The 24754-nt window shown below is 45.2% G+C and overlaps 1 long non-coding RNA gene across 1 annotated transcript; it reads right to left on the reverse strand.

The window, feature by feature from the left end:
• Nucleotides 1–276: 276 nt before the first annotated feature.
• LOC115150195 (uncharacterized) lies at nucleotides 277–3623 on the reverse strand. The gene is made up of 2 exons (XR_003867065.1): nucleotides 3146–3623; nucleotides 277–2210 (listed from the first exon to the last, which is right to left on the reverse strand). It is a non-coding gene; the product is annotated as an uncharacterized LOC115150195 (long non-coding RNA).
• Nucleotides 3624–24754: the final 21131 nt, after the last annotated feature.

The raw sequence follows: 24754 nt of genomic DNA on the forward strand, positions 1-24754 counted from the left end.
CATGTATGTTTGTTAAAAAACAGATTTTGTATGTATGCTTGCGGGTGTGTGTCTGTACATGTGTCAGTGCATGTGTGTTTGTTTGTTTAGTAATGTGTGTGTGTGTGTGTGTGTGGTTTGTAGAACAGCAGTGTGTTGGTCCTGCACCAGCAGTGACTTAGTGATCCCAGTCCACATGGTAGTAGCGTGAGGATATTCACACTTCTGTTCATGTCGCTGCACTCAAGTCTTGTAAAGGAATTCTGCCCTATGTTTATACAAGAGACCACAGGAAACTTCTTTGATCAGTGGTTAGTTTGTTTAATAAGGATTGCAACCCGGAGTATACACTTACAGTAATTTGCAAGTAACACACTCAGTACAAAATATGGTATTTTCCCTTTTTATCCCCGACTGAGCATCACCCCGCCCAGGGTGATGTCCCTTAACTTTAATACCATAAACTCATAATTAATAGTTGCTAATACAAAGATGTCTCTGCTAGGCAGAGTTCAGCTTATTTCTATTTGCAGTTAGTTTCTCAATCCTTCTTCCTCCTATTGCTATCATGTGCTAGCAGAAGTAAGACTGGAACACAGCTGCCTCTGATTAGGAACCCTACTCGGCCCAAAACAAAGAAATACAAAAACATAGAAAAAGGAACATAGAACGCCCACCCCAGTCACACCCTGGCCTAACCAAAATAGAGAACAAAACCCTCTCTATGGCCAGGGCGTGACAACAGCCCCATTTCCTCTGAAAATCCCTTTCTGAGTCGCACTACGTGTCAGAGTAATCCCCACAAAATCTTTATGTACTGTACATACATATTAAGGAGTTGTAAAACACCAGGCTTATCAATACCCCAGTTTATTTCAAAGCCTTCATCTCGGCAGTGTTTTGAATAATATGCGGTACAATGCAAATCATCGGGTTCTTTTACTTCCCCCCCCCAGTTACCCACCAATGTTTAGCCAAATTCACAATATATTTGGTCATCTCCCATCAACTAAGTTGTCAGAGTATAAGCAGTCTAAAGAATCAAAATGGACATGTACCAATTGTTCACAACTCGGAGGAGTAGAAATGTTTACTCCACTAGTATCACAGTGAACCTCAATCCCAAATTTGCATAGTAGGTCTCTGGCCAACAAATATTTAGGACAATGTGGAGAGGCCAGGAAAGTGTGCGGTAAAGTTATGTCTCCCAACTTCATCATGAGTGGTTTAGTTAAGTGGTCAGTCATGGGCACTCCCGATGCCCCAACCGAAATGACAGTAGCTTCAGACAGAGGTGGGTCTGGGTATGATTTTGCATTAATAACCGATATGGTTGCCCCCATATCGCATAGAAATTCAATCCACTTAACTTCTATCTGAACTTGCACCATGGGTGACTGATGAGGAGAGGAGAACAGTTTCACAATCTGTGACACTAGATTAGCACTATCTTCTGTCTTTGTCTCAACTTCCTCTTCTCCTTCGTCTCATCAGAATCCTGGGTTGTGCACCGCTGTGTGTGGAGGAGGGGCACTCAGCCAGGGTCCAAGATCTGTTGGTTCTGGGTTGCCCTGAGCGTTTGGGCAATCTCTCTGAGAATGACCAGGTTGGCCGAATACAAAGCAGCCTTTCTGGGGACAGAAGCGGGAAGTGTGGCCAGGTTGATTGCAGGTACAGCAGATGAAAGTCGTTGAGTTTCCTCTTCCACGGCCTCTTCCCCGGGCTCGTTCTCCACCACCACTCCGCGGGTGACCTGCTCCTTTTCCTCTTGGCGGCCCTCTGGTTGCATATGGTTGTGGATGTGGGGATTTCCTTTGGTAGAAAACCAGCTGGGCCATCTGTAGTTTGGTGTCTTTCTTTGTCTTCTCCTATTCTTTTATATCTGAGAGTTGTCTTTTGGCAAGTTTTATGTGTTCCCAGACCTCATCTGGCTCTTTGTACTCCCATCCCGCACAGTTCATACACACAGCTCCGTGCACTTCCCATTATCTAAATAACCCCCAGTTCACTCCTGGCTTTCCCCTTTAATTTAGTCTTTCATAGTTCTCAAGTCTCCGTCGTATTTCTTCCACTTTCTTCATGCTCAATGTCCCTCCTAGTGGAAAACCACCTTCCTTGTGCCACAGTGGAATCTCACTTGTTGCCCACCCTCCCCATAGTCTCTTCATGGATCGGTTCGGTCCGGTGTCCTCAGGAACCATCGGTTTTCCTTTTTTGTTTTCCATTTTCCTCTGTAAAATACAGAAAAACAATATTAATCAGTATAACGGATAATTCTTTACAGTATAACAAGTTACAGTACAAACAAGCAATCTTTTACATATGCTCACAAATGGAAAGAAAAACCTGATCTTAAGCCTGATCTTTATAATAATAATCCCAAGCTCTTTTTCCCCCAAATGGGAAAGAACTCCAAAGTTGATCTTCTCCCAAATTCACTTCTTTCACTTTCCCAGTATATGTCTGATGAATACTATAACAGCCCCTTTTACACTTTCAAACCACTATCTCCCAATAAGTTTTCTAATCGGCTAAGGCTCAATGTTACAGTTTCCAATTTAACATTAATGACACTGTCACGTCCTGACCAGTATAAGGGATATTTGTTATTGTAGTTTGGTCAGGACGTGGCAGAGGGTATTTTGTTTATGTGGTTCGGGGTGGTGATTTATGTAGTAGGGTGTTTGATTTATTATTTCCGGGTTTTGGTCTATGTTCTATGTTGTGTATTTCTATGTTCTTTCTGGTTTGGTGTATTTTTATGTTTAGGTTGATGGGGGTTGGACTCTCAATTGGAGGCAGGTGCTTTCTCGTTGCCTCTGATTGAGAGTCCTATATATGGGTAATTGTTTGGTTTGGTGTTGTGGGAGATTGTTTCTTGTTTTGCCTGTGTGAGCATGACAAGACTGTTTTGTTGTTTGTGCGTTCTTCGTTTTGGTGTTCTCTTTATTTTTTTATAAATACAAGATGAGCATCCACATTCCTGCTGCGTTTTGGTCCTCTATTCCCGATGACAACCGTTACAGACACCCTCTTTTATACATCTATACATTTTCTTCTTCAAGAGAATCAGAATTAGGCTCGACTAATTCTATTTTCTTAAAACAAAGCGCTATTTTCTTAAAACTAAGCACATTTACCCATGATCAAAGAATCCAGGTCTTACCTAAATTTGTTCGGGATAGAGTAGACAGTCTCCCTTGCTCCAGTGATTTCAGGCGGGTTTCATTTGCTCCAACCTCTATGTGGAGTGAGAATTCCCTGGGTCACTGGTGACTCCCGTGCACACTTGACCTGTCGTCCCTCTGGAATCAGTTGAAGACTGCCATTATCTATCCCATCCTTGTCACCAAGAATTGTAAGGGAATTTTGCCCTATGTTTATACAAGAGACCACAGGAAACTTCTTTGATCAGAGGTTAGTTTGTTTAATAAGGATTGCAAGCCGGAGTATACACTTACAGTAATTTGCAAGTAACACACTCAGTACAAAATATGGTGTTTTCCCTTTTTATCCCCTACTGAGCATCACCCCGCCCAGGGTGATGTCCCTTAACTTTAATACCATATAAACTCATAATTAATAGTTGCTAATACAAAGATGTCTCTGCTAGGCAGAGTTCAGCTTATTTCTATTTGCCGTTAGTTTCCCAATCCTTCTTCCTCCTATTGCTATCATGTTCTAGCAGAAGTTAGACTGGAACATAGTATCAACAGGAACTGAAAGTATAGTTTCAACAAACAGGCATATGACTTTTGTACAGTTGACCTCTTCATGCACTTACAAAGTCTACCACTGATTCTTAATCTCAAGCTGAAGCAAAACATTAATCATTGTACTTTTGTAATCTCAGGTACAATTGTAATGTACAGATATTATACAATTCCTGTCAGTCTCTGCACGTGGACCTCTGTCCATGTGTCTTTGCGTGTGATGCTAATTAATACTTTGGGGGTGCTTATATTTGTCCTGTTACACATTTGTACAATAGTGTAATGGAAATGTGTTTCTTGCATATCCCAACTCCCCCGGAGACACCCGCCGGGAGTGGGGTCACTGCCAGGGCCACCGTTGTCCAGCTCCCCAAATTGTGTGTGTGTGCGCACACACCACTGATGGTTATGTCACAGCACTCAGACATGGGCCTTTGGACATTCAAGGGGACGTGTGTGCTTGTGTGGAAAAGGGTGACTGACACCTTCTCTAAGGCCCACTGTCTGATTTTAGACACTTCAGGGCAATAGTCATCTACACTAGAGGATTGAGGACACAGAATTACTGGCCTCTAATAATTTCATCTCTTTACCACTTTGCCATATCTGCATTTCCCAATAACAAATCCTTTGGAAGACATGCAAAGTACATTTATATACATAACAGCTTCATGGACCTAAACAGTTTTCTCTCAGTGTCAACTGGCATAACCTTCTAGTCCTAGCAGAATGGTTTTAAAAATAAACCAGTATCCATTCAAACTGCACAGGCCCTCATAGATGGTCAGTTATTATTAACACATATCTGAGCAATGACTCGTTTGTTTTGCTTTTCAGGCTCCGGAGGCCATGTGGAGCGATGTTAACCCTTATGTGATGTGCCAGCGCACACTCTACGTGACATCATCGCTCTGACATGGCACGCATCAGGTGTTTCCCCAACAACAGAGACAACAGCAAAAGGACAATGGCACACTGCATGACAATGGGTGTGTGTGTGTGTGTGTGTGTGTGTGTGTGTGTGTGTGTGTGTGTGTGTGTGTGTGTGTGTTTGAAATGCAGTTATGAAAACCCTCAACTTTATGCTTTAAATTTGATTAATGTCCAATATAGGGGTGTTAATTATGCTTAGCCGTGTATTAATGGAAATTGACGGTTGAATAAATTGAAATGTATCATCCTTTCGTCTAGGGAGAATGGAAACTAGCTGTTATTGGGAGAGAAGCTTGGAACTCTCTTTGCTATGGGTCCATTAATCAATTTACAGCGTGGAGATGTCACCATGGAAAGCCGAAACTCCCACCCATGAAAACCAACCTTCTGATAAGAAAGTCCTGTGTAGATTATAATTTCAACCTGCAACTGTCAGGAAATAACACTGACAAAACGTTTTCACACTTTAACACTGTTAGTTTCATCAGCTGATACAAAACACAGGAAAAACTGAATATTGATTCCCGAGTAGCACAGCAGTCTAAGGCACTGCATCTCAGTGCTAGAGGCGTCAACAGACCCTGGTTCGATTCCAGGCTGTATCATAACTGGAAGTGATTGGGAGTCCCATAATGCGGCGCACAATTGGCCCAGCATCGTTGGGGTTAGGATTTGGACAGGATAGGCCGTCATTGTAAATTAGAATTTGTTCTTAACTGACTTGCTTAGTTAAATAAAGGTTAAATAAAGTTTAATCAAAACAATAACAAAGCGTTCTCCCCACCCCTGTTCCGGTAAAAAGCTGAGGGATGGGGCTGAAGAAACTCTCAAAATCAAACCTCTCAAATTCAAAGACAGAGCTTTGAATGCAAACACTTATATTTTGAGTTCTGAAGGGGGACGACAGTTGAACTGAGCTCATGAGTCAATTATAAGTCCTATTCTTCAAGAATCAAGTGGTACATATAATTAATTCACAAGTCTGAAAATTGATGTAGTAACTGCAGATTGCCCCTTTAAGACTGTATTCCAGCCTTATTTAACAGTGACAATGACTCGCTGTTGTGGCCTTCTGGCCTGTGCAGATCTGCTGGGATATGACAGTGGCATCAGGATATAAATAAATCAGTTGATAAGACACACACAAACACACATAAACACACACACAAACACACCCTGCAAGTCCAATTAGAAGCAAAAAAGTCAGCGGGGGTTTTCTAAAGCCCAGTACATCAAAGCAGCGATGCAGAAGTGGGCATGGAGCGTGTGAAGACAAATATCATCACATCAACTTCCACGCCAAGTCCAGTCACTGCTTTTTTAGAGAGTACAGTAAATAATGAGTTGGTTCCTCTATCCTCTCACTCAAATCAAATCCTTTTATTTGTCACATACACATTTTACAGCAGGTATTAAAGGTGCAGTGAAATGCTTGTGTGCTAGCTTCCTCAACATTGCAGTACATTAATCAATATCAATAATAAAAAATGTAGTAGAAAATAACTAGTAATAGAAGAGGTAGCACGCATAGTTATAACCTGATACAATATGATATACAGTATAGATAATGAAATAAGCTAGGCTTGAGATAACTAAATCCTTAACCCAATCTACTGGAGGACACGGAGATGTACATTTTCCACAGTATTAATGTATGAGTGTGGAATTAAAGTTTAAACTAGAAAAAATATTATTAAAACTAACAATGCGTTGATCTCATATTAAAAGAGAGTGGCTGATGCTTCACAAACCTCGCAGTGGATTGACAGGCTAAGATGAAAGGGTTCCCAGTGTTATTTTTGCATAAGCAAAACACGCTCAGCTGTCAATTATTTTCTTCTCCTTAAAGCTATATCGCAGTGGACCTCTTACACAACACAGAAGCTTCATCAAACTTTTTTCACTGTGTAGTTGTTCAACTTGGAATAGTTTGCACTCAAATGTATCTCAGTCAGCACTTTAGTAGACTGGTTTCCCGTAAATCTTTAAGCGTATTGCTAGCGAGCTAGAAGTGGCTACAGAGCCTAGAGTACCTACCTCAATTACCTCGTACCCCTGCACATCGACTCGGTACTGGTACCCCGTGTATAAAGCCAAGTTATCGTTACTCATTGTGTATTTATTATTACTTTTATTATTACATGTTTTACTTTTCTATTATTTCTCTATTTTATTTCTCTCTGCATTGTTAGGATGGGCCTGTAGGTAAGCATTTCACTGTTAGTCTACACCTGTTGTTTACAAAGCATGTGACAAATAACATTTGATTTGATTTGAATTTGAATTTAGAAACAGTCCTTACAAGCTGCCACTTCGAAGAGTAAATAATGAAGGGGTTGAGCTTTATGCTGATTGGATGACATATGGAACTAGCTAACATATTAGTTTAGCTACTAACAACTAGCATATTTTATGATCAACATGACTGGGAAAACAACATACAGTTGTTACCGTCATTTGCTATCTCATCCACTGTGATAGAAAGACAGAAACCATTTACAAATCTCCTTGAGTGTTTAATGCTGCATCATGTAGTGTACCTCCTTGCCACAACTATTCATCATACGGCAGAATGGAGAGAAAGTCAACTAAGTGTTTTTTTATTTAATGGATGAGCAATGAGATAATCTGTACATTTATACCAAGAGAGATTTATCAAAGCCCAGCGCTTTCATTTTTATTCGTATCCAATATATCAACCAAATGTACCAAATACTCAACCAGATGTACCAAATACTTATCTTCTGTGGAGGAAAATAGAATTAGATCTTTATCTACTCTATTATCCCAATGTAAATTATTTTTGTGGGGGAGAAAACTTGCCCCGACATAACTACTTGTGAAATAGCTAAACACTTTACTTGACACTGTCATAACCATGTTATAATAAGTCATAACAGCTGACAATTTGTCATAACCTGTCATAATATGGCCATAACACTGTCATGACCCATTTACACCTGTTGTGACATATATTTCATTATTTTATTACTGATTATGACACCTACATAAGAGTGTCATAACATACTGTTGACAAGTAGGTTATGGTGTAATGGAATGTTTTGACTTGTGTGGTAGGTTTTGTAAGTTTTGACATTCTTGTGTAGGTGTCCTAAACAGCCATAAAATAACTACAGTGATAGGCATTGTGGGTTTTGACACTCTGATGTAGGTGTCATAACCAGCCATAAAATAATGCAATATATGTCACATCAGATCTATATATACAGCTCTGGGAAAAATTAACAGACCACTGCAAAATGACCAGTTTCTCTGGTTTTACTATTTATAGGTATGTGTAACAGTGTAGGTTCCGTCCCTCTCTTCGCCCCAACCTGGGCTCGAACCAGGGACCCTTGCACACATCAACAACTGACACCCACGAAGCATCGTTACCCATCGCGCCACAAAAGCCGCGGCCCTTGCAACGCAAGGGTAAACCCTACTTCAAGTCTCAGAGCGAGTGACGTCACTGATTGAAATGCTATTAGCGCGCACCACCGCTAACTAACTAGTAATTTCACATCGGTTAGATTTGGGTAAAATGAACATTTATGTTTTATTCTATAAACTACTGACAACATTTCTCCCAAATTCCAAATATATTTTTTGTAATTTGACAACTGGTCAGAAGAACAAAAAAGATGCAGTGTTGTCAGACCTCGAATAATGCAAAGAAAATAAGTTAATATACATTTTTAAACAACACAACACTAATGTTTTAACTTAGGAAGAGTTCAGAAATCAATATTTGGTGGAATAACCCTGATTTTCAATCCCAGCTTTTATGCGTCTTGGCATGCTCTCCACCAGTCTTTCATATTGATGTTGGGTGACTTGATGCCACTCCCCCCCCAAAAAAAAGGGAGGGTAGGGTGGGTGGGTAACTATTGTCTATGGCAGCTCTGGTGCAGTACACATAACCTTCTCATCCCGCGGATCCTCCAACAGGGGAGGCGGCTCCGGTTCGAGTAACCCCCGCTCCGCCCGCTGATCCCTCTGCTTCTGTGCCACCGGTCCGTGGAAGGAACCAGACTGTAGATCATCGCCGGAGGCTCTGTACTGCAGACCGCCGCTGGAGGTTCTGGGCCAATGGAGGTTCAGGGCAGCGGGCCGCCGCTGGAGGTTCTGGGCTGCGGGCCGCCACAGGAGTCTCTGTCTGCGGGCCACCGCTGGAGGATCTGGACTGCGGGCCGTCTCGGGAGGTTCCGGACTGCGGGCCGTCTCAGGAGGTTCCGGACTGCAGGCCGTCTCAGGAGGTTCCGGACTGCGGGCCATCTCAGGAGGTTCCGGACTGCGGGCCGTCTCAGGAGGTTCCGTACTGCGGGCCGTCTCAGGAGGTTCCATTTACGTCATTTAGCAGACTTTCTTATCCAGAGCGACTTACAAATTGGTGCATTCACCTTATGATATCCAGTGGAACAACCACTTTACAATAGTACATCTATTGTCCCTGTAGTTCAGTTGGTAGAGCATGGTGTTTGCAACGCTGGGGTTGGGGGTTCGATACCCACGGGGGGCCAGTACAAAAAAATGTATGTAATTGTATGAAATGTATGCATTCACTACTGTAAGTCGCTCTGGATAAGAGCGTCTGCTAAATGATGTAAATGTATATCTTTTTTGGGGGGGTAGGGGGGGGTTAGAAGGATTACTTTATCCTATCCCAGGTATTCATTAAAGAGTTGGGGTTTCAGGTGTCTCCGGAAGGTGGTGATTGACTCCGCTGTCCTGGCGTCATGAGGGAGCTTGTTCCACCATTGGGGTGCCAGAGCAGCAAACAGTTTTGATTGGACTGAGTGGGAACTGTGCTTCCGCAGAGGTAGGGAGGCGAGCAGGCCAGAGGTGGATGAAAGCAGTGCCCTTCTTTGGGTGTAGGGACTGATCAGAGCCTGAAGGTATGGAGGTGCCGTTCCCCTCACAGCTCCGTAGGCAAGCACCATGGTCTTGTAGCAGATGCGAGCTTCAACTGGAAGCCAGTGGAGTGTGCGGAGGAGCGGGGTGACGTGAGAGAACTTGGGAAGGTTGAACACCAGACGGGCTGCGGCGTTCTAGATGAGTTGTAAGGGTTTAATGGCACAGGCAGGGAACCCCGCCAACAGCGAGTTGCAGTAATCCAGACGGGAGATGACAAGTGCCTGGATTAGGACCTGCGGCGCTTCCTGTGTAAGGCAGGTTCGTACTCTGCGAATGTTGTAGAGCATGAACCTACAGGTTCGGGTCACCGCCTTGATATTAGCGGAGAACGACAGGGTGTTGTCCAGGGTCACGCCAAGGCTCTTAGCACTCTGGGAGGAGGACACAATGGAGTTGTCAACCGTGATGGCGAGATCATGAAATGGGCAGTCCTTCCCTGGGAAAAAGAGCAGCTCCGTCTTGCTGAGGTTCAGCTTGAGTTGGTGATCCGTCATTCACACTGATATGTCTGCCAGACATGCAGAGATGCGATTCGCCACCTGGTTATCAGAAGGGGGAAAGGAGAAGATTAATTGTGTGTCGTCTGCGTAGCAATGATAAGAGAGACCATGTGAGGATATGACAGAGCCAAGTGACTTGGTGTATAGTGAGAATAGGAGAGGGCCTAGAACTGAGCCCTGGGGGACACCAGTGGTGAGAGCACGTGGTGCGGAGACGGATTCTCGCCACGCCACCTGGTAGGAGCGACCTGTCAGGTAGGACGCAATCCAAGCGTGAGCCGCGCCGGAGATGCCCAACTCGGAGAGGGTGGAGAGGAGGATATGATGGTTCACAGTATCAAAGGCAGCAGATAGGTCTAGAAGGATGAGAGCAGAGGAGAGAGAGTTAGCTTTAGCAGTGCGGAGAGCCTCCGTGACACAGAGAATAGCAGTCTCAGTTGAATGACCAGTCTTGAAACCTGACTTATTTGGATCAAGAAGGTCATTCTGAGAGAGATAGCAGGAGAGCTGGCCAAGGACGGCACGTTCAAGAGTTTTGGAGAGAAAGAAAGAAGGGATACTGGTCTGTAGTTGTTGACATCGGCGGGATCGAGTGTAGGTTTTTTGAGAAGGGGTGCAACTCTCGGTCTCTTGAAGACGGAAGGGACGTAGCCAGCGGTCAAGGATGAGATGATGAGCGAGGTGAGGTAGGGGAGAAAGTCTCCGGAAATGGTCTGGAGAAGAGAGGAGGGGATAGGGTCAAGCGGGCAGGTTGTTGGGCGTCACAAGTTGCAAGATTTCATCTGGAGAGAGAGGGGAGAAAGAGGTCAAAGCATAGGGTAGGGCAATGTGAGCAGGACCAGCAATGTCGTTTGACTTAAAATGTTGGGGCTCGGGGGCAGTATTTGCACGGCCGGATAAAAACGTACCCGATTTAAACTGGTTACTACTCTTGCCCAGAAACGAGAATATGCATATAGTTAGTAAATGTGGATAGAAAACACTCTAAAGTTTCTAAAACTGTTTGAATGGTGTCTGTGAGTATAACAGAACTCATATGGCAGGCCAAAACCTGAGAAGATTCCATACATGAAGTGCCCTGTCTGACAATTTGTCTATGCTGTAACGTGACATTTTCTAAGGCTTCCTTTGGCTCTCAGAAGCCGGCCAGAAAGTGGAATGACGTGTCTCCTGTCTCTGGGCGAAGAACAGCAGGAGTATTTGTTAGTAGTCAGGCTGGGAACAGTGACATTGGAGGTGCGCGTTCATGAGAATTCTAAATTTTTTCCTTTCAGCCTTTGAATGAATACAACATCGCCCGGTTGAAATATTATCGCTATTTTGCAAGAAAAATCGCATAAAAATTGATTTTAAACAGCGTTTGACATGCTTCGAAGTACGGTAATGGAATATTTTGAATTTGTTTGTCACGAAATGCGCTCGCGCGTCACCCTTCGGATAGTGACTTGAACACACGAACAAAACGGAGCTATTTGGATATAACTATGGATTATTTGAAACCAAAACAACATTTGCTGTTGAAGTAAAAGTCCTGGGAGTGCATTCTGACTAAGAACAGCAAAGGTAATCTGACAGTAAATCTGAATTTGGTGAGGGCCAAACTTGGGGGCCAAACTTGGTGGGTGTCAAATTAGCTAGCCGTGATGGCCAGGCTATGTACTCAGAATATTGCAAAATGTGCTTTCGCCGAAAAGCTATTTTAAAATCTGACACCGCGATTGCATAAAGGAGTTCTGTATCTATAATTCTTAAAATAATTGTTATGTATTTTGTGAACGTTAATCATGAGTAATTTAGTAAATTCACCGGAAGTTTGCGGTGGGTATGCTAGTTCTGAACATCACATGCAAATGTAAAAAGCTGGTTTTTGATATAAATATGAACTTAATTGAACAAAACATGCATGTATTGTATAACATAATGTCCTAGGAGTGTCATCTGATGAAGATCATCAAAGGTTAGTGCTGCATTTAGCTGTGGTTTTGGTTTTTGTGACATATATGCTTGCTTTGAAAATGGCTGTGTGATTATTTTTGGCAAGGTACTCTCCTGACATAATCTAATGTTTTGCTTTCGCTGTAAAGCCTTTTTGAAATCGGACAATGTGGTTAGATTAATGAGAGTCTTGTCTTTAAAATGGTGTAAAATAGTCATATGTTTGAGAAATTGAAGTTATAGCATTTTTGAGGTATTTGTATTTCGCGCCATGCGATTCCACTGGCTGTTGACTAGGGAAGTTAACAAACGAGGATCGGATGTCGTCAACCTTCTTTTCAAAATGGTTGACGAAGTCATCCGCAGAGAGGGGGGAGGGGGAGGAGGATTCAGGAGGGAGGAGAAGGTGGCATTGAGCTTCCTAGGGTTAGAGGCAGATGCTTGGAATTTAGAGTGGTAGAAATTGGCTTTAGCAGCAGAAACAGAGGAAGAAAATGTGGAGAGGAGGGAGTGAAAATATGCCAGGTCCGCAGGGAGGCTAGTTTTCCTCCATTTCCGCTCGGCTGCCCGGAGCCCTGTTCTCTGAGCTCGCAATGAGTCGTCAAGCCACGGAGCAGGAGGGGAGGACCAAGCCGGCCAGGAGGATAGGGGACATAGAGAGTCAAAGGATGCAGAAAGGGAGGAGAGGAGGGTTGAGGAGGCAGAATCAGGAGATTGGTTGGAGAAGGTTTGAGCAGAGGGAAGAGATGATAGGATGGAAGAGGAGAGAGTAGCGGGAGAGAGAGAGCGAAGGTTGCAACGGCGCAATACCATCTGAGTAGGGGCAGAGTGAGTAGTGTTGGAGGAGAGCGAGAGGGAAAAGGATACAAGGTAGAGGTCGGAGACTTGGAGGGGAGTTGCAGTGAGATTAGTAGAAGAACAGCATCTAGTAAAGATGAGGTCAAGCATATTGCCTGCATTATGAGTAGTGTGGGACGGTGAGAGGGTGAGGTCAAAAGAGGAGAGGAGTGGAAAGAAGGAGGCAGAGAGAAATGAGTCAAAGGTAGATGTATGGAGGTTAAAGTCACCCAGAACTGTGAGGGGTGAGCCATCCTCAGGAAAGGAACTTATCAAGGCGTCAAGCATCCGGACTGTAGGCCGTTGCTGCAGGCTCCATGCCATGGATCATCACTGCAAGCTCCGCGCCATGGATCACCACTGGAGGCTTCGTGCCATGGATCATCGCTACAGGCTCCGGGCCATGGATCATCCCTACAGGCTTCTTGCCATGGATTATCACTGGAGGCTCCGGGCCATGGATTATCACTACAGGCTCCGGGCCATGGATCATCACTGCAGGCTTCGTGCCATGGATTATCACTGGAGGCTTTTTACGTGGAGCCGGAACAGGTCTCACCGGACTAGGAAACGTCGCTGGAGGCTCCGGACTGGAGGACGTCGCCGGAAGCTCTGGACTGGGAAGGCATACTGGAGGCCTGATGCGTGGGGCTGGCACAGGTGGCACCAGACTGGTGACACGCACCTCAGGGTGAGTGCGAGGAGCAGGAACAGGACACACCGGACTGGGCAGGCGCACTAGAGACCTGATGCGTGGGGCTGGCACAGGTGGCGCCAGACTGGTGACACGCACCTCAGGGCAAGTGCGAGGAGCAGGCACAGGGCGTACCAGGCTGGATATACTCACTGGAGGCCTGGTATGTGGGGCAGGCACAGAGCGCACCGGCCTGTGAATGCGCACTGGCGACACAGTGCGCATCACCGCATAACACGGTGCTTGCTCAGTCACTCGCTCCCCACGGTAAGCACGGGGAGTTGGCTCAGGTCTCCAACCTGACTATGCCAATCTCCCCGTGTGCTTCCCTCATTGCCATGCTCTCACTGCCTCCACCTGTTCCCATGGGAGGCGCTTTTCTCCTGCCCCTAATTCCTCCAAAGCCCTGGATATACTCCTCCTCATCTCCTCAATAGACAAGGATGCCATCTCCTCCTGGGAGTCTTCCCAGGTCCATTTCTCCGAACCACGCTGCTTGGTCTCTTGGGGGTGGGAGATTCTGTCACGGTTGTAGTAGGAAGGAGCGGACCAAAGTGCAGCATGTGTGTCATTTCACATTTTATTTTAACTGTGAAACTATGCAATACATATAAATAAACTGAATAACAAAACAAACCGTGACGCAGAGTTGAAACATACACAAACTCAAAAACAATCTCCCACAAACCCAGGTAGAAAAAAACCCTACTTAAGTATGATCTCCAATTAGAGACAACGAGGAACAGCTGCCTCTAATTAGAGATCATCCCGAACAAAACCCAACATAGAAATACAAAACTAGAACATGACAACATAGAAAACTAAACTAGAAAATCCCCCTGTCACGCCCTGACTTACTCTACCATAGAAAATAATATCTTTCTATGGTCAGGACGTGATAGAGTGTACCAGAGCGCAGAATAAGGAATTTACGAGCGCTCAACACGTTGAATATAGCCGGTACTGGACGTACCAGACTGGGAACACGCACCTCCAAGCTAGTGCGGGGAGCGGGAACAGGACGAGTCAGACTGGGCTGACGTACTTCCGGGTCCGCACGAGAGACAGGAACTGGAAACCCAGGGCTATGGAGGCGCACAGGCGGTCTTGATCTTACCTCCTGCACAACCCGTCCTGGCTGGATGGAACTAGTAGCCCTGTACGAGCGGGGTGCTTGTACAGGGCGGACTGGGCTGTGCAGGGGCCTGATGGTAGCCGTGCGTAGAGCGGGAGTTGGGTAGCCTGGTCCTAGGAGGCGTACCGGCGACCAGATGCGCTGCGCAGGCATCCTCCTACCAGGCTGGATGCCCACTCTAACACGGCACCTGCGAGGGGCTGAAATAACGCGCACCGGACTGTGCGTGCGTATGGGTGAGAGTGCACTCTTCAGCGAAACATGGCGCCCTCCACCTCATACGCTCCTCCATATAACCACGGGTAGCTGGCTTCAGGCTCTTCCTTGGCCTAGCCAAACTACCCGTGTGCCCCCCCAAAAAAATTTATTGAGGGTGCCTCTCGTGCTTCTCCCTCAGCGCGTCCAAGGCCTCGTACCTCCGCCTCTCTGCCTTGGCTGCCTCAATCTCCTCCCGTGGGCGACGGTACTCCCCAGCCTGGTGCCAAGGTCCAGCCCCGTCCAGAACTTCCTCCCAGGTCCATTTCTCCCGCCAGTCCAACTCGAAATCCCTCTGCTGCTTGGGCCTTTGGTGGTGGGAGATTTTGTCACGGTTGTCGTAGTGATGAGACCAAAACGCAGCAGGTATGTGTATACTCATCTTCTTTATTATGAGGAAAGAAGGCAAACCCAAAATAAACACGTATACAAAAAGAAACACACCGACAATAAACAGTCCTGTAAGGCTTCACGCTATACACGGAACAATCTCCCACAAAACACAAACACACCCTAAAATATGTGACTCTCAATCAAAGGCAAATAGACACACCTGCCTTCAATTGAGAGTCACAACCCCAATTAGCCAAACATAGAAACAAACACACTAGACTAAACATAGAATACATGAACATCAAACAGTGCCCAAACACCCCGGAATACTTAAATCAAATGCCCCTTCATGACAAACACCATCCTGAACCACATAAAACAAATACCCTCTGCCACGTCCTGACCAAACTACAATAACAATTAACCCTTATACTGGCCAGGACGTGACATTATGATGTTGTCAAATTTACTTTTGTGAGATGGCAATGTTGCCATTCCTGTTTCTAGCAAAGTTCATCAAATATAGCTAGCAATGCTAATGTTAGCTAGCAAAATACAGTGGTCCCTCAATCTTAGTTACCTGGCTAAAGTTATACTGCATCAAAAGTCAATCTGCCTACATCGCAATCACGACAAAATGTTTTCCTACAAATGTTTTGCCTTCTTTTGAAATGTTATCATGTTTCCAAGCCAAATCCGTGTTGTGTTAAGGAAGGTTAACATTAACCAGCTAGCTAGCAAATTTCATTTGCTGCGTACACATATAGTATTTTGCAGATGTTATCACAGGTGCAGCAAAATGCTTATGTTTCTAACTCCAACAGTGCAGTAATCCCGAACAATACAAAAAAATACACACAAATCCCCCAAAATAAAAGAAAGAAATCAAGAAATATTAGAACGAGCAATGTGGGTAGGCTAGTCTACATTATGAGATTATTATGGTTTAGAGCGAGAATATTTTTATTTGTTAAACAGCAGTTAAGCATTGATCATTATGGCTCCAGAATTATAATAAATGTCAGCGATATTTATTGGAAAGCAGCATCAAGCTCATCACTGTGCACTTTCACCACTGTGAAAGTTCATCATAATATATTTAATCTGCCTAAAACTGCATGGTTTCCCGAATTGTAGTGGGAGGACCACACACACATATTGTGTGACTCTAAATTGACTTCAATATAATAGTTATTATATCAATATTTGCGCAACACAAAAATATCTCACCATTATCTTTTTGTATTGTTAATCTGACATTTATAAAATTGTACCGAAACGTCCTCTTTCCGTCACAGTTATCGTTATTGTTTTATAGGGTATGATTATGTCCTTCCCTGATTATGGCCTTCCCTGTAGCTCAGTTGGTAGAGCATGGTGTTTGCAACACCAGGGTTGTGGGTTCGATTCCCACGGGGTGCCAGCACAGAAAAAAAAAAAAAAAAAATGTATGAAATTGTATGAAATGTATGCATTCACTACTGTAAGTCGCTCTGGATAAGAGCGTCTGCTAAATGACTAAAATGTAATGTAAAAATGATTATACTCAGCATAAAAACTGTGGATGGAAACGTGGTTTATGGGAGACCCAACACTTTAAGTCGACCAGAACTGACACATTTTTTAAAAATGGTACACGGCCTAAGTGAACTATCATAATTTATCCACCATCTTAAGTTTCAGTCGGTGGACATACAGTTAGGCCCTAAAGCGTAGTCTTACACACTGCCAGATAACAATTATGAAAGAAAAACCTCAATGTAGCCTATAGTTATGAATTGCACAAGAAATATAAATGTATACATTTTCTATGCATTGTTTTCTCTTTATTCAACCCGCCCATCCTCCACCCACCCGCCTTTTATCCACACAATAAAAAAACACAAAACAAGCCTGCCCCACGGATTTAACCTCGGGGACTCTGGGTTATGAATCACCCCCTGCGCTTCACTAGTGCAAATCCCATAATAGTCACTGTTTACAGCATAACAACACACCTTGTGTCATGCCCCCCTCCCTGCCCTTCTCTTCCACAATCATATCTTAATTTCCCTTGAGCAGAAAGGGTGAGAAGTGAGACCCCATCCCCAGTCACTGTGTATGCGTGAGTGTGTGCAGGCCTAGGTATACTCTCCTCCCCCAAACTAATTAACATAAACCGGCACAGAGAAAACAGTCTCATAATCTCCATGGTGTAATGTGGTGTAAAATCTCCCTGGTGCAAAGTGCTTTCCTCACCATCTTAACTAAGCATGACCCATTCAAAAAATATAGCACCAAGAAGAGATATAGCCCTTGGTTCACCACAGACTACACTGCCCTTCATCTGCAGACTCTGGGCAGATGGGCCACTCTGGCAGCTCCGGGCAGTCTGGCCACTCTGGTAGCTCCGGGCAGTCTGGCCACTCTGGCAGCTCCGGGCAGTCTGGCAGCTCCGGGCAGTCTGGCCACTCTGGCAGCTCCGGGCAGTCAGGCCACTCTGGCAGCTCCTGACTAGTGGGTGGCTCTGGCGACTCCTGACTGACGGGCGGCTCTGGCGACTCTTCACTGACGGGCGGCTCTGGCGACTCTTCACTGACGGGCGGCTCTGGCGACTCTTCACTGACGGGCGGCTCTGGCGACTCGTCACTGACGGGCGGCTCTGGCGACTCTTCACTGACGGGCGGCTCTGGCGACTCTTCACTGACGGGCGGCTCTGGCGACTCTTCACTGACGGGCGGCTCTGGCGACTCTTCACTGACGGGCGGCTCTGGCGACTCTTCATTGACGGGCGGCTCTGGCGACTCTTCACTGACGGGCGGCTCTGGCGACTCTTCACTGACGGGCGGCTCTGGCGACTCTTCACTGACGGGCGGCTCTGGCGACTCTTCACTGACGGGCGGCTCTGGCGACTCTTCACTGACGGGCGGCTCTGGCGACGTTGGACTGGGATGACGCACTTGAAGCCTGGTGCGTGGTGATGGTACTGGACGTACCAGACTGGGAACACGCACCTCCAGGCTAGTGCGGGGAGCGGGACCAGGACGAGTCGGACTGGGCTGACGTACTTCCGGGTCCGCACGAGAGACAGGAACTGGAAACCCAAGGCTATGGAGGCGCACAGGCGGTCTTGATCTTACCTCCTGCACAACCCGTCCTGGCTGGATGGAACTAGTAGCCCTGTACGAGCGGGGTGCTTGTACAGGGCGGACTGGGCTGTGCAGGGGCCTGATGGTAGCCGTGCGTAGAGCGGGAGTTGGGTAGCCTGGTCCTAGGAGGCGTACCGGCGACCAGATGCGCTGCGCAGGCATCATCCTACCAGGCTGGATGCCCACTCTAACACGGCACCTGCGAGGGGCTGGAATAACGCTCACCGGACTGTGCGTGCGTATGGGTGAGAGAGTGCACTCCTCAGCGAAACATGGCGCCCTCCACCTCATACGCTCCTCCATATAACCACGGGTAGCTGGCTTCAGGCTCTTCCTTGGCCTAGCCAAACTACCCGTGTGCCCCCGAAAAAAAATTATTGGGGGTGCCTCTCGTGCTTCTCCCTTGGTTCACCACAGACTACACTGCCCTTGACCAGCACAAAAACATCCTGTGGCGTACTGCATTAGCATCGAATAGCCCCCGCGATATGCAACTTTTCAGGGAAGTCAGGAACCAATATACACGGTCAGTTTGAAAAATCTAGCCTTAGCTTTCCTAACAGAAATTTGCATCCTGTAGCACTAATTCCAAAAAGTTCTGGGACACTGTAAAGTCCCGGGAGAATAAGAGCACCTCCTCCCAGCTGCCCACTGCACTGAGTCTAGTATACACTGTCACCACCGATAAATCTATAATAATCGATCATTTCAATAAGCATTTTTCTACGGCTGGCCATGATTTCCACCTGGCTACCCCTAACCCGGGCCAACAGCTCTGCACCCCCCACAGAAACTTGCCGAAGCCCCCCCCCCCCCCGATTCTACTTCACCTAAATCCAGACAGCTGATGTTCTGAAAGAGCTGCAAAATCTGGATCCCTACAAATCAGTTGGGCTAGACAATCTGGACCCTGCCTTTCTAAAATCTTTGAAAGCCAAGTTAACAAACAGATCACCGTCCATTTCAAATCCCACCGTACCTTCTCCACTATGCAATCTGGTTTCCGAGCTGGTCACCTCAGCCACGCTCAAGGTCCTAAACGATATCATAACCGCCATTGATAAAAGACAATACTGTGCAGCCGTCTTCATCAACCTGGCCAAGGCTTTCGACTCAATCACCGCATTCTTATCGGCAGATTCAATAGCCTTGGTATCTCAAATGACTGCCTCGCCTGGTTCACCAACTACTTCTCAGATAGAGTTCAGTGTGTCAAATCGGAGGGCCTGTTGTCCGGACCTCTGGCAGTCTCTATGGGGGTGCCACAGGGTTCAATTCTCGGGCCGACTCTTATCTCTGTATATATCAATGGTGTCGCTCTTGCTGCTGGTGATTCTCTGATCCACCTCTACGCAGATGACACCATTCTGTATACATCTGGCCCTTATTTGGACACTGTGTTAACCTCTCTGGGTTTGTTTTATAGGCAAAGTGCTGAAGGTGAGTCCACAAAATCATACGTCCCGTTCCTGATAGGGTCTGTCTCGGGCTTTTGACTGCCATATGAGTTCTGTTATACTCACAGACACCATTCAAACAGTTTTAGAAACTTTAGGGTGTTTTCTATCCACATCTACTAATTATATGCATATCCTAGCTTCTGAGTTTGAGTAGGAGGCCGTTTAACCTCTCTAGGGTAGGTGGGACGAAATCGTCCCACCTACATAACAGCCAGTGGAATCCTGTGGCGCGTTATTAAAATACCCTAGAAATGCTATTACTTCAATTTCTCAAACATATGACTATTTTACACCATTTTAAAGACAAGACTCTCGTTAATCTAACCACACTGTCCGATTTCAAAAAGGCTTTACAACGAAAGCAAAACATTAGATTATGTCAGCAGAGTACCCAGCCAGAAATAATCAGACACCCATTTTTCAAGCTAGCATATAATGTCACATAAACCCAAACCACAGCTAAATGCAGCACTAACCTTTGATGATCTTCATCAGATGACAATCCTAGGACATTATGTTATACAATACATGCATGTTTTGTTCAATCAAGTTCATATTTATATCAAAAACCAGCTTTTTACATTAGCATGTGACGTTCAGAACTAGCATACCCACCGCAAACTTCCGGTGAATTTACTAAATTACTCACGATAAACGTTCACAAAAAACATAACAATTATTTTAAGAATTATAGATACAGAACTCCATTATGCACTCGCTATGTCCGATTTTAAAATAGCTTTTCGGTGAAAGCACATTTTGCAATATTCTGAGTAGATAGCCCGGCATCACAGGGCTAGCTATTTAGACACCCACCAAGTTTAGCCCTCACCAAACTCAGATTTACTATAAGAAAAATGTTATTACCTTTGCTGTTCTTCGTCAGAATGCACTCCCAGGACTTCTACTTCAATAACAAATGTTGGTTTGGTTCAAAATAATCCATAGTTATGTTCAAATATCCTCTGTTTTGTTCGTGCGTTCAAGACACTATCCAAAAGGGTAAAGAAGGGTGACGCGCCTGACACGTTTCGTGACAAAAAAATTCTAAATATTCCATTACCGTACTTCGAAGCATGTCAACCGCTGTTTAAAATCAATTTTTATGCCATTTTTCTTGTAAAAAAGCGATAATATTCCGACCGGGAAACCGTGTTTTAGTTCAAATAAAAACATGGGGTCGCCTCGTGCACGCGCCTCAGTCTCATTGTCCTCTGATAGACCACTAATGTTTTTGAGCCAGGGGCTGCAAAGACATCATTCAGCTTTTTCCCGGTTCTGAGAGCCTATGGGAGCCGTAGGAAGTGTCACGTTACAGCAAAGATCCTAAGTTTTCAATAAAGAGAGTCAAGAAGCCCAAGGAATGGTCAGAGAGGGCACTTCCTGTACATAATCTTCTCAGGTTTTTGCCTGCCATATGAGTTCTGTTATACTCACAGACACCATTCAAACAGTTTTAGAAACTTTAGGGAGTTTTCTATCCAAAGCCAATAATTATATGCATATTCTAGTTTCTGGGCAGTAGTAATAACCAGATTAAATCGGGTACGTTTTTTATCCGGCCGTGTAAATACTGCCCCCTAGCCCTAACAGGTTTTAACAAACCTCTAAACGAGCTTCAATGCCATACAACCCTCCTTCCATGGCCTCCAACTGCTTTTAAATACTAGTAAAACTAAATGCATGCTCTTCAACCGATTTGCAGCCCGCACCCGTCCGCCCGACTAGCATCACTACTCTGGACGGTTCTGACTTAGAATATGTGGACAACTACAAATACCTAGATGTCTGGTTAGACTGTAAACTCTCCTTCCAGACTCACACTAAGCATCTCCAATCCAAAAATTAAATCTAGAATCGGCTTCCTATTTCGCCACAAATCCTTCTTCACTCATGCTGCCAAACATACCTCGTAAAACTAACTATCTTACCGATCCTTGACTTACCGATCCTTGACCGATCCTTGATCTTACCGATCCGATCCTTGACTCATTTACAAAATAGCCTCCAACACTCTACTCAGCAAACTGGATGTAGTCTATCACAGTGCCATCCATTTTGTCACCAAAGCCCCATATACAGTGAGGGGAAATAATATTTGATCCCCTGCTGATTTTGTCCGTTTGCCCACTGACAAAGAAATTATCAGTTTATAATTTTAATGGTAGGTTTATTTGAACAGTGAGAGACAGAATAACAACAAAAAAATCCAGAAAAACGCATGTAAAAAATGTTATAAAATGATTCGCTTCTTAATGAGGGAAATAAGTATTTCAACCCTCTGCAAAACATGACTTAGTACTTGGTGGCAAAAACCCTTGTTGGCAATCACAGAGGTCAGACGTTTCTTGTAGTTGGCCACCAGGTTTGCACACATCTCAGGAGGGATTTTGTCCCACTCCTCTTTGCAGATCTTCTCCAAGTCATTAAGGTTTTGAGACTGACGTTTGGCAACTCGAACCTTCAGCTCCCTCCACAGATGTTCTATTGGATTAAGGTCTGGAGACTGGCTAGGCCACTCCAGGACCTTAATGTGCTTCTTCTTGAGCAACTCCTTTGTTGCCTTTGCCGTGTGTTTTGGGTCATTGTCATGCTGGAATACCCATCCACGACCCATTTTCAATGCCCTGGCTGAGGGAAGGAGGTTCTCACCCAAGATTTGACAGTACATGGCCCCATCCATCATCCCTTTGATGCGATGAAGTTGTCCTGTCCCCTTAGCAGAAAAACACCCCCAAAGCATAATGTTTCCACCTCCATGTTTGACGGTGGGGATGATGTTCTTGGGGTCATAGGCAGCATTCCTCCTCCTCCAAACACGGCTAGTTGAGTTGATGCCAAAGAGCTCAACTTTGGTCTCATCTGACCACAACACTTTCACCCAGTTGTCCTCTGAATCATTCAGATGTTCATTGGCAAACTTCAGATGGGCATGTATATGTGTCTTCTTGAGCAGGGGGACTTTGCGGGCGCTGCAGGATTTCAGTCCTTCACGGTGTAGTGTGTTACCAATTGTTTTCTTGGTGACTATGGTCCCAGCTGCCTTGAGATCATTGACAAGATCCTCTCGTGTAGTTCTGGGCTGATTCCTCACCATTCTCATGATCATTGCAACTCCACGAGGTGAGATCTTGCATGGTGCCCCAGGCCGAGGGAGATTGACAGTACTTTTGTGTTTCTTCCATTTGCGAATAATCGCACCAACTGTTGTCACCTTCTCACCAAGCTGCTTAGCCCATTCCAGCCTTGTGTAGGTCTACAATCTTGTCCCTGACATCCTTGGAGAGCTCTTTGGTCTTGGCCATGGTGGAGAGATTGGAATCTGATTGATTGATTGCTTCTGTGGACAGGTGTCTTTTATACAGGTAACAAACTGAGATTAGGAGCACTCCCTTTAAGAGTGTGCTCCAAATCTCAGCTCGTTACTTGTAAAAAAAGACACCTAGGAGCCAGAAATCTTTCTGATTGAGAGGGGGTCTATAATGTTATAACATTTTTGACATGCGTTTTTCTGGATTTTTTGTTGTTATTCTGTCTCTCACTGTTCAAATAAACCTACCATTAAAATTCTAGACTGATCATTTCTTTGTCAGTGGGCAAACGTACAAAATCAACAGGGGATCAAATACTTTTTTCCCTCACTGTACTACCCACCACTGCAACCTGTGTGCTCTCGTTGGCTGGCCCTCACTACATATTCGTCACCAAACCCACTGGCTTCAGGTCATCTATAAGTTTTTGCTAGGTAAAGCCCCGCCTTTTCTCAGCTCACTGGTCACCATAGCAACACCCACCCATAGCATGCACTCCAGCAGGTATATTTCACTGGTCATCCCCAAAGCCAACACTTCCTTTATCCACCTTTCCTTCCAGTTCTCTGCTGCCAATGACTGGAACGAATTGCAAAAATCACTGAAGCTGGAGTCTTATATCTCCCTCTCTAATTTTAAGCATCAACTGTCAGAGCAGCTTACCGATCACTGTACCTGTACACAGCCCATCTGTAAATAGCTCACCCAATTACCTCATACCCATATAGTTTTTTTGTTGTTGCTATTTTGCACCCCAGTATCTGTACTTGCGCATCATTATCTGCATATCTATCACTCCAGCGTTAATGCTAAATTGTCATTATTTCACCTGTGGCCTATTTACTGCCTTACCTCCCTAATCTTACTGCATTTGCACACACTGTACATATACTTTTTCTATTGTGTTATTGAGTGTACGTTTGTTTAACCCATGTGTAACTCTGTGTTGTTGTTTTTCTCGCACTGCTTTGCTTTATCTTGGCCAGGTTGCAGTTGTAAATGAGAACTTGTTCTCAACTGGCCTACCTGGTTAAATTAAGGTGGGAAAAAAACATAACAAAAAAAACACTGGGGCCCCTCAGGGGTGAGTGCTTAGTCCCCTCTTGTACTTCCTGTTCACCCACGACTGCATGGCCAAGCACGACTCCAACACCATCATTAGGTTTGCTGATGACACAACAGTGGTAGGCCTGATCACCAACAACAATGAGACAGCTTATAGGGAGGAGGTCAGAGACCTGGCAGTGTGGTGCCAGGACAACAACTTCTCCCTCAACGTGAGCAAGACAAAGAAGCTGATCATGGAATACAGGAAAAGGAGGGCCAAACACGCCCCCATTCATATTGATGGGGCTGTAGTGGAGCGGGTCGAGAGTTTCTAGTTCCATGGTGTCCACATCCCCAACAAACGATCATGGTCCAACCACACCAAGACAGTTGTGAAGAGGGCAAGATAATACCTTTTCCCCCTCAGGAGACTGAAAAGTTTTGGCATGGGTCCACAGATCCTCACAAAGTTATACAGCTGCACCATCAAAAGCATCCTGACCGGGTACATCACCACCTGGTATGTTAACTGCTCAGCATCCGACCGTACGGTGCTACAGACGGTAATGCGTACAGA

The sequence above is a fragment of the Salmo trutta genome, chromosome 16 (genome assembly GCF_901001165.1).
Source record: "Salmo trutta chromosome 16, fSalTru1.1, whole genome shotgun sequence".
NCBI classification, from domain to species: domain Eukaryota; kingdom Metazoa; phylum Chordata; class Actinopteri; order Salmoniformes; family Salmonidae; genus Salmo; species Salmo trutta.